General features: G+C 47.5%; 1 protein-coding gene and 1 long non-coding RNA gene across 4 annotated transcripts in view; one reads left to right on the top strand and one right to left on the bottom strand.

The window, feature by feature from the left end:
- rspo3 (R-spondin 3) overlaps nt 1-12,850 on the top strand; it is a 108,405-nt gene that overhangs the window by 88,553 nt on the left and 7,002 nt on the right. The gene's annotated exons all lie outside the window — the stretch shown is intronic.
- LOC132400508 (uncharacterized) overlaps nt 1-12,850 on the bottom strand; it is a 42,617-nt gene that overhangs the window by 2,928 nt on the left and 26,839 nt on the right. The gene's annotated exons all lie outside the window — the stretch shown is intronic.

Consider the following 12,850-nt stretch of genomic DNA (forward strand, 5'->3'; position numbering starts at 1 on the left):
ATGTACATGTGACAAATAAAGCTCATCTGTCATCTTTCATTTTTCTCTCTCTCTAACTGTTCTTATTAAACTTTCAACTGAGTGAGTTCATCTACAGCTTATCCCCATGGCAATCTTTACCTTGGCCTATCAGAGATATGCCTCCTCCAGCAACTTAAAACTTCATTTCACTCTTTTCCAATTCTAAAAAGTGTCCTCAACCTTAAGCCTTATCTCTGTTTCTTTTTACCGTGGATGTCACCTGACCTGCTGAGTGTTTCCAGCATTTTCTGTTTTAAACACACGAAATTCTGCGTGTACTGGAAATCCAGAGCAACATACACCAAATGTTGGAGGAACACAGCAGGCTAGGCAGCATCTGTGGAAAGGAATAAGACATCCATGTTTTCAGTCGAGACTCTTCATCGGAACTGGAAAAGAAGGGAGAAGAAGCCAGGAATAGGTGGTGGTGGGAGGGGAGGGGATGTAGCACAAGCTGGCCAGTGATAAGTGAAGGAGGGTGATGAAATGAGAAATTGGGCGGTGACAGGTAGAAGAGGTAAAGGGCCAAAGAAAGAATCAGATGGGGAAAAGAGGTAGGACGATGGGAGAGAGTGAAGGAAGAGGGACATCAAAGGGAGGCAGTGGGCAGGTGATAAGAGATTCTGTTTTGATTTCAGATTTTCAACAACTGCAGCTTTTCAAATTTATCTTCATGGTAAGAACAGGAGGGGCTGCGAATCCAGTATGTAAAAATAACCACAATGAAAGGAACAGGGTAAAAAGCCTCTCAATAGTCGAGAAAAACAGTTAGAAAGTGTTTCAAACTACAGACAAGATAAGATTGAAAGAGTACAGAGAAAATTTACAAGGATGTTGCCAGGAATTGAGGACCTGAGTTATAAGGAAAGTTTGAACAGGTTAGGACTTTATTCCCCCAAGTGTAGAAAATTGAGGGGAGATTTAATAGTGGTATACAAAATTATGAAGAGTATAGATAGGATAAATGCAAGCAGGCGTTTTCCACTGAGGTTCGGTGAGACCAGAACAAGTGGTCATGGGTTAAGGGTCAAAGGTGAAATGTTTAAGGAGAACATGAGGGGGAACTTATTCATTCAGGGAATAGTGAGAGGGCGGAACGAGCTGCCGGTGGAAGTGGTAGATATGGGTTTGACTGTAACACTTAGAAGAAATTTGGACAAGTACATGGATAGGAAGGAGGGGATGGAGGGATATGTTCCAGGTGCAGGTAGATGGGACCTGGCAGATAAACAGTTCAACATGGACTAGATAGGCTGAAAGTTCTGTTTCAGTGCTATATGACTATTATGATTCAATGACATTGCAAGTTTTGGAGATGGTCATTTAAAACTGAAATATGTGTAGTTATCTTCACAGAGATAGTGAAATTCTGGAATCCTAAAAGTTTACGGATGTGCCATCCTTGGGATATTTGATAACGTAGCAGTTATAATTTTGAAAGATTGGGTAATTGAGGGCTGTGGGGAATTTTCACAATGAGGATGATGTGTGGAGCAGATCAACCATGATCATATTGAATGGTAGGGCAGGTACGAGGGGCCGAGTGGCCTACTCCTTATCCTATTTTCTTACGTCCTTATGCTGCAATTGACTCGAGGCTAGGGCGTAGAAATCACTATTCTGAAAATCCATTGAAATTCAGAGCAGTAGCTGCTCTGGAGAAGGAAACTGGGAACTAGAAATTCTACCACATAGCTTAAAGATTTTATCTACCAAGTCATGGAATTTTATCTCAAGACTTATCTGTAAATGCGGTTCAATCACACATTTCCATGCATATGACCCACTGATGCTAAAAAAGCCATAGAGCGTGTTTTAAAATATCAATCAACACACATAATAAAGGTAAAGAGCAAAAAATCTACAGATGCTGAAAATCTGAAATAAACCAGAAAGTGCAAGAAACACTCTGCAGTTCAGGCAACACCTGCAGAAAAAGAAACAGAATTAAAGTGTCTTCATCAGAATTGATCAGTTGTGTTAAATTTTCCTCATGAGTATTTTCTGAACTGCTGAATATTTTGATTACTCCTACACTCTGCTTAATTAAAGTCAATACCATGAAATTCTACCAAATGTTACATGATGAAACCCCACCCAGAGTTGTTTCAATACTTCACATTTATCTGATGCAAAGGATCTTGAATTAGGCAGAGAATTGAGCCTTCAATCAGCAGCTCTTAGCAAGACTTTTAGCCATCCTATACGGGATTTACCTGGCACCATTTTCTTTCCACAGATGTCATCACCTCTGATGTCATCAAGAAGCACATGATGTCAATGAGATGCCATTTAAGGTCAAATATCATAGAGTCATAGGAGTACTACAGCCCAGAAACTGGCCCTTTGGCCCATCTAGTCCATGCCGGTTTGCTTTTCTAACTAGTCCCATCAACCTGCATCTGGACCATAGCCCTCCATAATCCTCCCATCCATGTACTTCTCCAAACTTCTCTTAAATGCTGCAGTCGAACCTGCATCCACCACTTGGCCGCTTGTTCCACACTTGCACCACTCACCTAGTAAAGAAGTTCCCCCTAAGGTTCTCCTTAAATATTTCACCTTTGAGTTTTAACCTATGATCACTAGTCCTAGTCTCACCTAACCTCTGTGGAAAAAGCCTATTTATATTTACCGTATCTACCGCACCACCCCGAAGAGGAATACCAGAAGAAATGATGGTTCATATCTTCCTTTTTAAAGGTCTTTACCATGATGGGAGATTAGGCAAAAAAGGTTGCTGTCAAAGCAGATAATGTGGAAGTTGACCTCTGAAGACCTGGGATTCATGTGCAAATTAGAATATCACTCCCCGTCTCGGCACATCAGACTGCAACCAGTCCACCTCATAACACAATGTTCACACATCGAAGAACTTCCCCCTCAAAGTGAGTGAGTTATTAAACTGGAGTCACTTGTGCCTGAAGGAAAAGGGAATGCTGCCAAGTTATTTTACATGCTAAAACTGGTGCGCACTTCATAACCTGGCAGAGCTGCTGACACGGATGAATGCATGGTCAGAAGCACAGACAGAAAGAAGATCTGAACACAGTGGAATGACCCAAACCCAGTAGGTGTGAAGTACTGGCATACACCAACTCCAGCTTGACACAAATAGGCCAAAGTTGATTTAGAAGCAAGTCTGCGTACAGCTGGGCTCAATTATCATAACATCAGGCAAACAGAAAAATTACAGCCATCAAAATTACAAACCTCTAGTGACAAAGAAAGTTAGAGCTATGATGCTCGCAGAACCAGTATTGATAAAGGTGGCTGTACACTATTTTATTCACTTTTTTATTTAAAGTGTAATAGCCATAGCTTCGTACAGACTTCCTACTCGAAGCTAGGAAAGCAGGAGGCTTGGGTCAAAGGAGTGAGTGTGCTCTGACTGCCTAATGATTAGGTGGGAGTCACTAAGGCACCAGGAAGTGCCAGAGTACTCTAATTTTGTCATGAACTTCCACTGTGTTATTTCTGGCGCCTGCCTGAAGTGGGCCCCAGTAATGTAAATCTGTGAAGAAGTATCTCAGAGACCTCTGCACCCACACTTCCCGCAACAACGTCAGCTAAAGAGGAAAGGCTTAGCATGCTGATTCCAGGGCAGCTGTTTCAATGCTATTAGCCTTAGAAGATGGGTTGTTTGCCAGGGAAGATCTATTTTTACAGTTTGGGATAAAAATCTGCTCCCTTTGCACAAACTGAAGGAGACTGTGTCTTGCACAGTGTCACGCTTCCTCTGGTTTTTGATTGCAGTGTATTTTGAGACTGATCAGGGGAAGTAACAGTCACCCCTTTCATGGATACCAGAAATATTGTTCCCAGTCAATTGAGAGACACATTTATCTATTTCTTTACCATGCAGTACAGTCTTTCTCACCATTATATCAAGGTCAGTCCAGTTATCCTCCTCCAGCAGCTCCTTCACACCTAAATCTGTTTTCCTTCTTCCTCTCTCAAATTCTTGGCACTATAGCATTAACGTCTTAAACCAACATCCTTCGAAGCAGATTACAGGTGATCTGGACCCCTGCTTGGGGGGTACTTGCCGCACTAACCACTGCACAGCAGCACTGACTGATACAAGGGAGGTGTGACAATGACACGCGCTTTGCACATCCATTCGGTGGAATCTCTAGAGGTTACAGAATGGTGTGGAAAACAAAAAAACAAATCCAGGTAGCAGCAGTTCTGGGGGTGAAAATATCTTGTTAATGAGAGAGGTCAGAGGAGAATGGTTAGACTGATTCAAGCTGAACAGGAAGGCGACAGTAACTCAACTAACCACATGTTACAACAGTGGTGTGCAGAAAAGTATCTCTTAATGCACAACACATCGAACCTTGAAGTGGATGGGCTACAGCAGCAGAGGAAGACGACACCAGGTTGAAAGGTGTTAAAGTGGCCATTGAGTGTATATTCATTTAAAGATTCATCATTCATCTTTCAGACTTGTGGTCCCACCACAATATATTGATATAAATCTTCTGGTATTTTCTAGGCCTTTAGTTATGGCTCCCACTCTAATGGCTTGAAAATTGTTAAAGACCTGGAAGGTGGCTTAGGAAAATCAGTTATTTTGTAACGGTGTGCTACATGCAGCGCTAAAGTTACGACACGGAGTCGGTAACTGCAGTCGAAGGAAAAACTTCATTCGAAATCCTCAGCCTCACTTTTAAGCCTCCCTCAACCTGCCTCAACGTGGCGCAGAGGCTCCAAAGCTCTGTGCTCGCAAACCCCCATAGGCTATCTAATTGTGAGCCGGTTCGGATGTGCCAGGAAATGGGTCGCCACATAACCCCTCCCCCCCCCCAAGAACCGGCAATACACCCCACAATGTCCACAGTCTGGGCCAGAACCTGCTTGGGAGGTCGGCCTCTGCGCCGAGGTGCCGGAAACTCAGCCGGTTGCGCCAGGTCCACATGGGCCGGTTTGAGGCGGTCCACCGTGAAAACCTCCTCTTTCCCCCCAACGTCCAGCACGAACGTGGACCCGTTGTTCCGGAGCACCATAAACGGCCCCTCATATGGCCGCTGCAGCGGTGGCCGATGCCCGCCCCTTCGTACAAACACAAACTTACAGTTCTGCAGGTCTTTGGGTACGCAGGTCGGGTTCCGCCCGTGCTGTGAAGTGGGTATGGGGGCCAGGTTACCGAGCTTCTCGCGTAGTCTGTCCAGGACTGCTGCGGGATCTTCCTCTTGCCCCCGTGGGGCAGGAAGGAACTCCCCGGGGACGACCAGGGGCGTGCCATATACCAACTTGGCCGACGAGGCGTGCAGGTCGTCCTTGGGTGCTGTGCGGATGCCGAGTAGGACCCAGGGAAGCTTGTCCGCCCAGTTGGCTCCTCGCAGGCGGGCCATGAGGGCCGACTTCAGGGGACGGTGGAAACGCTCCACTAGCCCGTTCGACTGTGGGTGGTAGGCAGTTGTGGGGTGCAGCTGAGTCCCCAAAAGGCTGGCCATAGCTGACCACAGGCTGGAGGTGAACTGGGCGCCTCTGTCGGAGGTAAGGTGGGCCGGTACACCAAAGCGAGATATCCAGGTGGTGATCAGGGCTCGGGCGCAAGATTCGGAGGTGGTGTCGGTGAGCAGGACCGCCTCTGGCCATCTTGTGAACCGGTCCACGATAGTCAGGAGGCCCATGATATCCACATGAATGTGGTCGAAACGCCAGTGGGCGGGATGGAACTGCTGCGGTGGGGCTTTGGTGTGCCGCTGCACCTTGGCCGTCTGGCAGTGCATGCATGTTTTGGCCCATTCACTGACCTGATGGCGGAGTCCGTGCCAAACGAACCTGCTGGAAACCATCCGGACAGTCGTCCAGATGGAGGGATGCGCCAAGTTATGAATGGAGTCGAAAACACGGCGCCGCCAGGCTGTCGGGACGACGGGATGGGGCTGGCCGGTGGCGACGTCACAGAGTATGGTCCTCTCACCCGGGCCTACGGGGAGGTCCTGGAGCTGCAAACCAGAGACTGCGGTTCTGTAACTCGGAATCTCCTCATCTGCCTGCTGTGCCTCTGCCAGTGCCTCAAAGTCTACCCCTTGGGAAAGGGCATGAACGGTAGGGCGAGAGAGTGCATCCGCCACGACATTGTCCTTACCCGAGACGTGCCGGACATCCGTCGTGTATTCAGAGATGTAGGACAGGTGGCGTTGCTGGCGGGACGACCAGGGGTCAGACGCTTTCGTAAACGCAAAGGTAAGCGGTTTGTGGTCCGTGAACGCGGTGAAGGGCCGACCTTCTAGGAAGTACCTGAAATGCCGGATTGCCAGGCAGAGCACCAACAGTTTCCTGTCGAAAGCTCTGTACTTGAGCTCGGGTGGCCTCAGGTGTTTGCTGAAAAACGCCAGGGGTTGCCAGCAACCTGCAATGAGTTGCTCCAGCACCCCACCGACTGCCGTGTTAGATTCGTCCACTGTGAGGGCGATAGGGGCGTCCATTCTGGGATGTACTAGCATTGCGGCGTTCGCCAAAGCTTCCTTCGTTTGAACGAAAGTGGCGGCGGACTCCTTGTCCCAGGTAATGTCCTTGCTCGGACCCGACATCAGGACGAACAGGGGGTGCATGATCCGGGCAGCTGAAGAGAGGAAGCGGTGGTAGAAATTGACCATACCTACGAATTCCTGAAGGCCTTTGATAGTGGTGGGTTGGGGGAAGTGGCAGACCGCATCTACCTTAGCGGGCAGAGGGGTTGCCCCGTCTTTAGTAATCCTGTGGCCCAGGAAGTCAATGGTATCGAGTCCGAACTGGCATTTGGCGGGGTTGATTGTAAGACCGTACTCACTCAGTCGGGTGCAGAGTTGATGGAGGTGGGACAGATGCTCCTGACGACTGCTGCTGGCTATGAGGATGTCGTCCAAATAGATGAACGCGGAGTCCAGGTCCCGTCCCACCGCGTCCATTAACCGCTGGAACGTCTGTGCGGCATTCTTCAGGCCGAACGGCATGCGGTGGAACTCGAAAAGGCCAAACCGGGTGATGAGAGCCGTTTTGGGGACGTCGTCAGGATGCATTGGGATTTGATGGTACCCTCGGACGAGGTCTACCTTGGAGAAGATCCGTGCGCCGTGCAGGTTTGCTGCAAAGTCCTGAATGTGCGGCACAGGGTAGCGGTCCGGTGTGGTAGCCTCGTTCAGCCTGCGGTAGTCGCCGCACGGTCTCCAGCCTCCCGTCGCTTTGGACACCATGTGCAGGGGGGAGGCCCATGGGCTGTTGGACCTCCGGATGATCCCCAATTCCTCCATCCTCTGGAACTCCTCCTTCGCCAGTCGGAGCTTGTCCGGGGGAAGCTGCCGAGCACGGGCGAGGAGGGGTGGTCTCTGGGTCGGGATGTGGTGCTGTACGCCGTGTCGGGGCATGGCCGCTGTGAACTGCAGTGCCAGAACCGATGGGAACTCCGCCAGGACCCTGGTGAAGTCGTTGTCGGACAGCGTGATGGAGCCGAGGTGAGGGGCTGGCAACTGGGCTGCACCCAGGGAGAACGTCTGAAAGGTCTCGGCGTGTACCAGTCTCTTCCTGGGCAGGTCGACCAGCAGGCTGTGAGCCCGCAAAAAATCCGCACCCTGAAGCGGTTGGGCTACGGCGGCCAGTGTAAAGTCCCACGTGAACTGGCTGGAGCCGAACTGTAGCTGCACCTGACGGTGCTGCCATTCACGGCCCTCAGGGGGGGCCCCGGTGCCCTGCTGCGGGTGTCGTAACTCGTCAGAGGTAAAACGTTGATCTCGGCACCAGTGTCGACCAAAAACCGGCGTCCCGACCTTCTGTCCCACACATACAGGAGGCTATCCCGATGGCCAGCTGCCGTAGCCATCAGCGGCGGTTGGCCCTGGCATTTCCCGGGAACTTGCAGGGTGGGCGACAAAGGCGGGCTTCTGTGCCCCACCACTGGTGGTCGAAGCACCAGTGTTCATTGGGCCAGGGGTTGGCGGGCTCTGCGGCCGGGCCCGGACTGGTTTGCTGCTGGGAGCGTGGCTGGGAGATCTGTGCGATGGACGCCCCGCTCACCTTTTTGGCGTTCCACAGCAAGTCCGCCCGGGCTGCCACCTTCCGGGGGTCACTGAAATCTGCGTCGGACAGCAGCAGGCGTATGTCCTCGGGCAGCTGCTCCAGGAATGCCTGCTCAAACATGAGGCAGGGTGTGTGTCCGTCGGCTAGAGACAACATCTCATTCATTAAAGCCGATGGAGGTCTGTCGCCCAAGCCATCCAGGTGCAGTAAACGGGCAGCCCGCTTGCGCCATGAGAGTCCGAAAGTCCTGAGGAGCAGGGCTTTGAATTCCGTGTACTTGCCGTCTGCCGGGGGCGACTGTACGAACTCCACAACCTGGGCCGCTGTGTCCTGGTCGAGGGAACTCACCACGTAGTAGTAGCGGGTGTCTTCTGAGGTGATCTGGCAAACGTGGAATTGGGCTTCGGCTTGCTGGAACCATAAGTTCGGGCGCTGTGTCCAGAAACCCGGCAGTTTCAATGAAACTGCATGAACAGAGGCGGCGTCGGTCATTTCTGGTCCAAAAATCGTTTGGACCTTCGGGGTCACCAATTGTAGCGGTGTGCTACATGCAGCGCTAAAATTACGACACGGAGTCGGTAACTGCAGTTGAAGGAAAAACTTTATTTGAAATTCTCAGCCTCACTTTTAAGCCTCCCTCAACCTGCCCCCCGTGGCGCAGAGGCTCCAAAGCTCTGTGCTCGCAAACCCCCGTAGGCTATCTCCCATAGCCGGAAAGCCGGCTAATTGTGAGCCGATTTGGATGTGCCAGGAAATGGGTCGCCACAATTTATTACTTGAGGCTTTATGACATGGAGATTAGGTCAGGGGACATAACATCTTGGCCTTGTGATATGGAGTATAGGCTTCTAATTATGCCTGGACAATATCAGGAAAAGGCCAGATCTGTATTGTGAAGAATTTGCATGAACTCCACTTTAAAATAATGCATTCCTTATTTGCGATAAAAAATATGAAAGGATAAGTAAGATACCGAGAAAGATAGTAAAGATAGATTAGAACAAATACGGCACAGATGAGGAAAAGGATTTTTCTTTAATTGCAGATTTTTAACTGTTTGCTAGATTATTAGAATCATTAAATCATAGATGCTATTAAGAAAATTTAGGAGCACTTTTTTGCTTGAATGTCAGAAATCCATGTGGTGAAAGTAGACATCCAGAATGTTGTCAGGGTATATTTAAGTGGGATTTTGATGTAATTGCATTCCCATGCACCTAGCCAGTCAGATGATTGGAGGAAAATTGTGTTGGAGCAATAGCAGGAAATTCTATGTGATGTATATTCACTGTCTTTGGCTCTGGGGGTGTAAGGGCTTATTGCCAAGCTCAGCTTTCTAACTCAGCAGCTAACTCTTCCTGGGGCCGAAGAGTTGTTTTGGAGTGAGTTAATGTTCTTTGCTCAGCCTCTTGTTGTAAACAAGTAAACTACAGGGCCCATTATTCAATAGAAAACAATGGGGTCCACCTTCAGCTGAATTAAACAATGCATTGACAAATATAACTGAAAAATACATCACATGTGTGTGATGTCACCAAATAGCAAAAAAACAGTACAAATATTAGAGAGCAGTGTTGTTAGGAATGGTCAAGAAATGACAAGAAGGCTGACAAAAAGACAGGATAACTAGAATCCATTCTTTTACCTTCAATTTGTGACGGACAACTCATTCATCTGCAACTCATTGGTATGTCTTTTTAGATTACAGGAATTGTACCTGTGGTTTGGAAATCCTTGTGTGACACGTGGCCAAGTGGTTAAGGCGTTGGACTAGTGATCTGAAGGTTGTGAGTTCAAGCCCCAGCCGAGGCAGTGTGTTGTGTCCTTGAGCAAGGCACCAGCTGAAAATGTGTACCGGCAAAATGCTGGGGAATAACCTCGCGATAGACTGGTGTCCTATCCGGGTGGGGGTAATCTCGTAGTCTCAGTCGCTCCACGCCATGGAAACCAGCATAAGTACTGGGCTGTGCCAGAGGGGATGGTCGGAGGCTCGATGGACTCAGTCGGGGCGCTTTCCGACAGAGCTTTTATTGTGTGCTGTGTCTGCGAGGTTGAGTCCGGCAGCGCCTTGGAAGTCCATAGCGGGGGTATTCCCTTCTGCCGTGGGATGACGAGTCTATCAGGACTCTGAGGACTTGTGGAAACTGTGTGGTGGTTTCTTTCGAACTTATAGTCTTTTAACATCTTTGGTCTATTTTTACTGTGCCCATGGTCTGTTTTTTTTTATCAATTATGGTATTGTCTGCAGTGTTGTAACTATATGTTAACTATAACTATATGTAACTATGTGGTTTTGTGTAGGTCTTGGAGCTTTAGTTTTTGGTTTGTTGGGTGGTAGAGTTTATCTGACTTGGTGTGTCCGGGTAGTCTTGTTTTGTCTGATGGGTTTGGAGCTCCTTTCTGGGGAATGCTCTAAGATGGTAGCGTGATATTAATACGCAGCAGCCTCTCTGGACTCTGGATTTGGGAATTGCCAAACATTATGTGAATTTTCTGGTGTATTCTGTTTTGTGGTGTGCTTTTGTGATATCATTCTGGAGGAATATTGTCTCTTTTTTTTAACTGCATTACATTTGTGGCTTCTAAATGACAATAAACTGAAACTGAACTGAACTGAACTGATGAGCCTATAAGGCTCAGGACAGTCTTTATCTTTTAGAGATCCTCTGTGAGCTTCAAGAGTGTTTTAAGAATTTTACCTAAATTTAAGCATGTCTCTACAAATAAATGAACTACGTTTAAGCTACTTTGTTAGCAAGAAGTATCACCTCCTTGATAGGAAGGGGGTGCCTAATGCTCAAACAGTGGGAATTAGCAGCTAAACTCACCATTGGGGATAAACAGGGAAGTGATCTAGCATTTGAAAAGTTGGTGGGTCTCTTGAGGGTATCCTTAGCTATCTATATTAGATAGTGCTTAAGACCTTCATCTGAGTTCTGAACTTCACCAAAAGCAAGCCCAATACCATCATAGCTGGGCATGGTAGTGCTTTCTAATGACTGCTGAAGAAGCCTCAGCAAATATTTGCAGTGTGCTCTGTAAAATGCAATCACTCCACAGTGAGTTTGCTGATAGGTGAAGGAGTCAATGACTACGAGGAGGATAGATGCCAGTCAAGCATATTACTTTAACTAGATGATATTGAACTTGTTGACTGTAGTTTAGAACTGGAGAGTGTTTTATTACAATCAGGGTAGATTTATTATCAAAATATGTATGTCACCACAGCAACATACACAAAATGTTGGAGGAACTCAGAAGGCCAGGCAGCATCTATAGAAAGGAATAAAGAGTCTCATTTCAGGCCAAGACCTTTCATCAGGTACATTTTCCTGCAAAGAGATACAACAGAATCAATGAAAAACTAACAAAGACTGACAACCAATGTGGACGGATGGGTTAGTAGGTTTGCTGATGACACAAAGGGAGGAGGTGTTGTGGATAGTGTGGAGGGCTGTCAAAGGTTACAGAGGGACATCAATAGGATGCAAAACTGGGCTGAGAAGTGGCAGATGGAGTTCAACCCAGATAAGTGTGAAGTGGTTCATTTTGGTAGGTCAAATATGATGGCAGAATATAGTATTAATAGTAAGACTCTTGGCAATGTGGAGGATCGGAGGGATCTTGGGGTCCGAGTCCATAGGACGTTCAAAGCTGCTGCGCAGGTTGACTCTGTGGTTAAGAAGGCATACGGTGTATTGGCCTTCATCAATCATGGAATTGAATTTAGGAGCTGAGAGGTAATGTTGCACCTCTCATTTCTCAGGACCCTGTTCAGACACCACTTGGATTACAGGTTTCCCCTGCTATTCGAAGGTAGAGCGTTCCTATGAAATGGTTCGTAAGCTGGAATGTCGTAAAATGAAGAAGCAATTACCATTTATTTATATGGGAAAAATTTGTTAAATGTTTGCAGACCCAAATAACCTACCAAATCATGCCAAATAACACATAAAGCCTAAAATAATAGTTATAGTAAAAGCAGGAATGATCTGATAAATACACAGCCTATATAAAGTAGGAATACTTCTCTGCAATGATTGCAGCACTGTCCACCGTAAAGAAAATCTCATACAAGCACTCTCGGCAGCACTCATGGCAAAAACACTCAGCGCAAGCACTCTTGGCAGAAACGCTCTTTCCAGTAACCTTTAAGCTATGAAGCTGCCAAATCATACCAAATAACACATAAAAATACACAGCCTATATAAAGTCTTGATTTGACCACAGCATCTGCAGTGTACTTTGTGTTTACTATATAAAGTAGTAATGTACGTCCAGCATAGTATCACTTACCGGAATTGGGAAGATAGCAAGCACACTGATGATGGTGTGATAGGCTGAGTTGGAGGTTGGGGTGGTGGGAGGTAGAGGAGACTCGGGTGTCATCTCATCATCGTCTGTTTCCATCAGGGTAGGCAGGTCACCTTCTTCTATGTCTGCCTGCCTCGATGTCAAAGGTCGAGGTTCATCGTCTGCTGTGGCTGATGTGGAAGGCTTGAAAAATGACAGTATGCTTGACCGCTTAGCCTCGTGCATTTTTCTACCATACAGCTCTTTGTAAGCACTCAAACCATCCTGCAAATAAGCCCTAAACCCATGTACCTTTTCAAAATTAAAGTCATACTTTTCTGCAATCATTGCAGTGCTGTCAATCGCAGCGAAAATCTCACGCAATTGCTACATGTTCAGTTCCTGGACCACTACTTTCAGTAGTGACTTCACGTTCACTACTGCATTCGGTTTCAATTGTTATCCTTTCCTTTTCATCAGCTGTTCATCCATCAGTTCTTGGTCATGGGATGCCAAAACCTCTTCA

This window comes from Hypanus sabinus, chromosome 10 (assembly GCF_030144855.1).
Source record: "Hypanus sabinus isolate sHypSab1 chromosome 10, sHypSab1.hap1, whole genome shotgun sequence".
Lineage (NCBI taxonomy): Eukaryota > Metazoa > Chordata > Chondrichthyes > Myliobatiformes > Dasyatidae > Hypanus > Hypanus sabinus.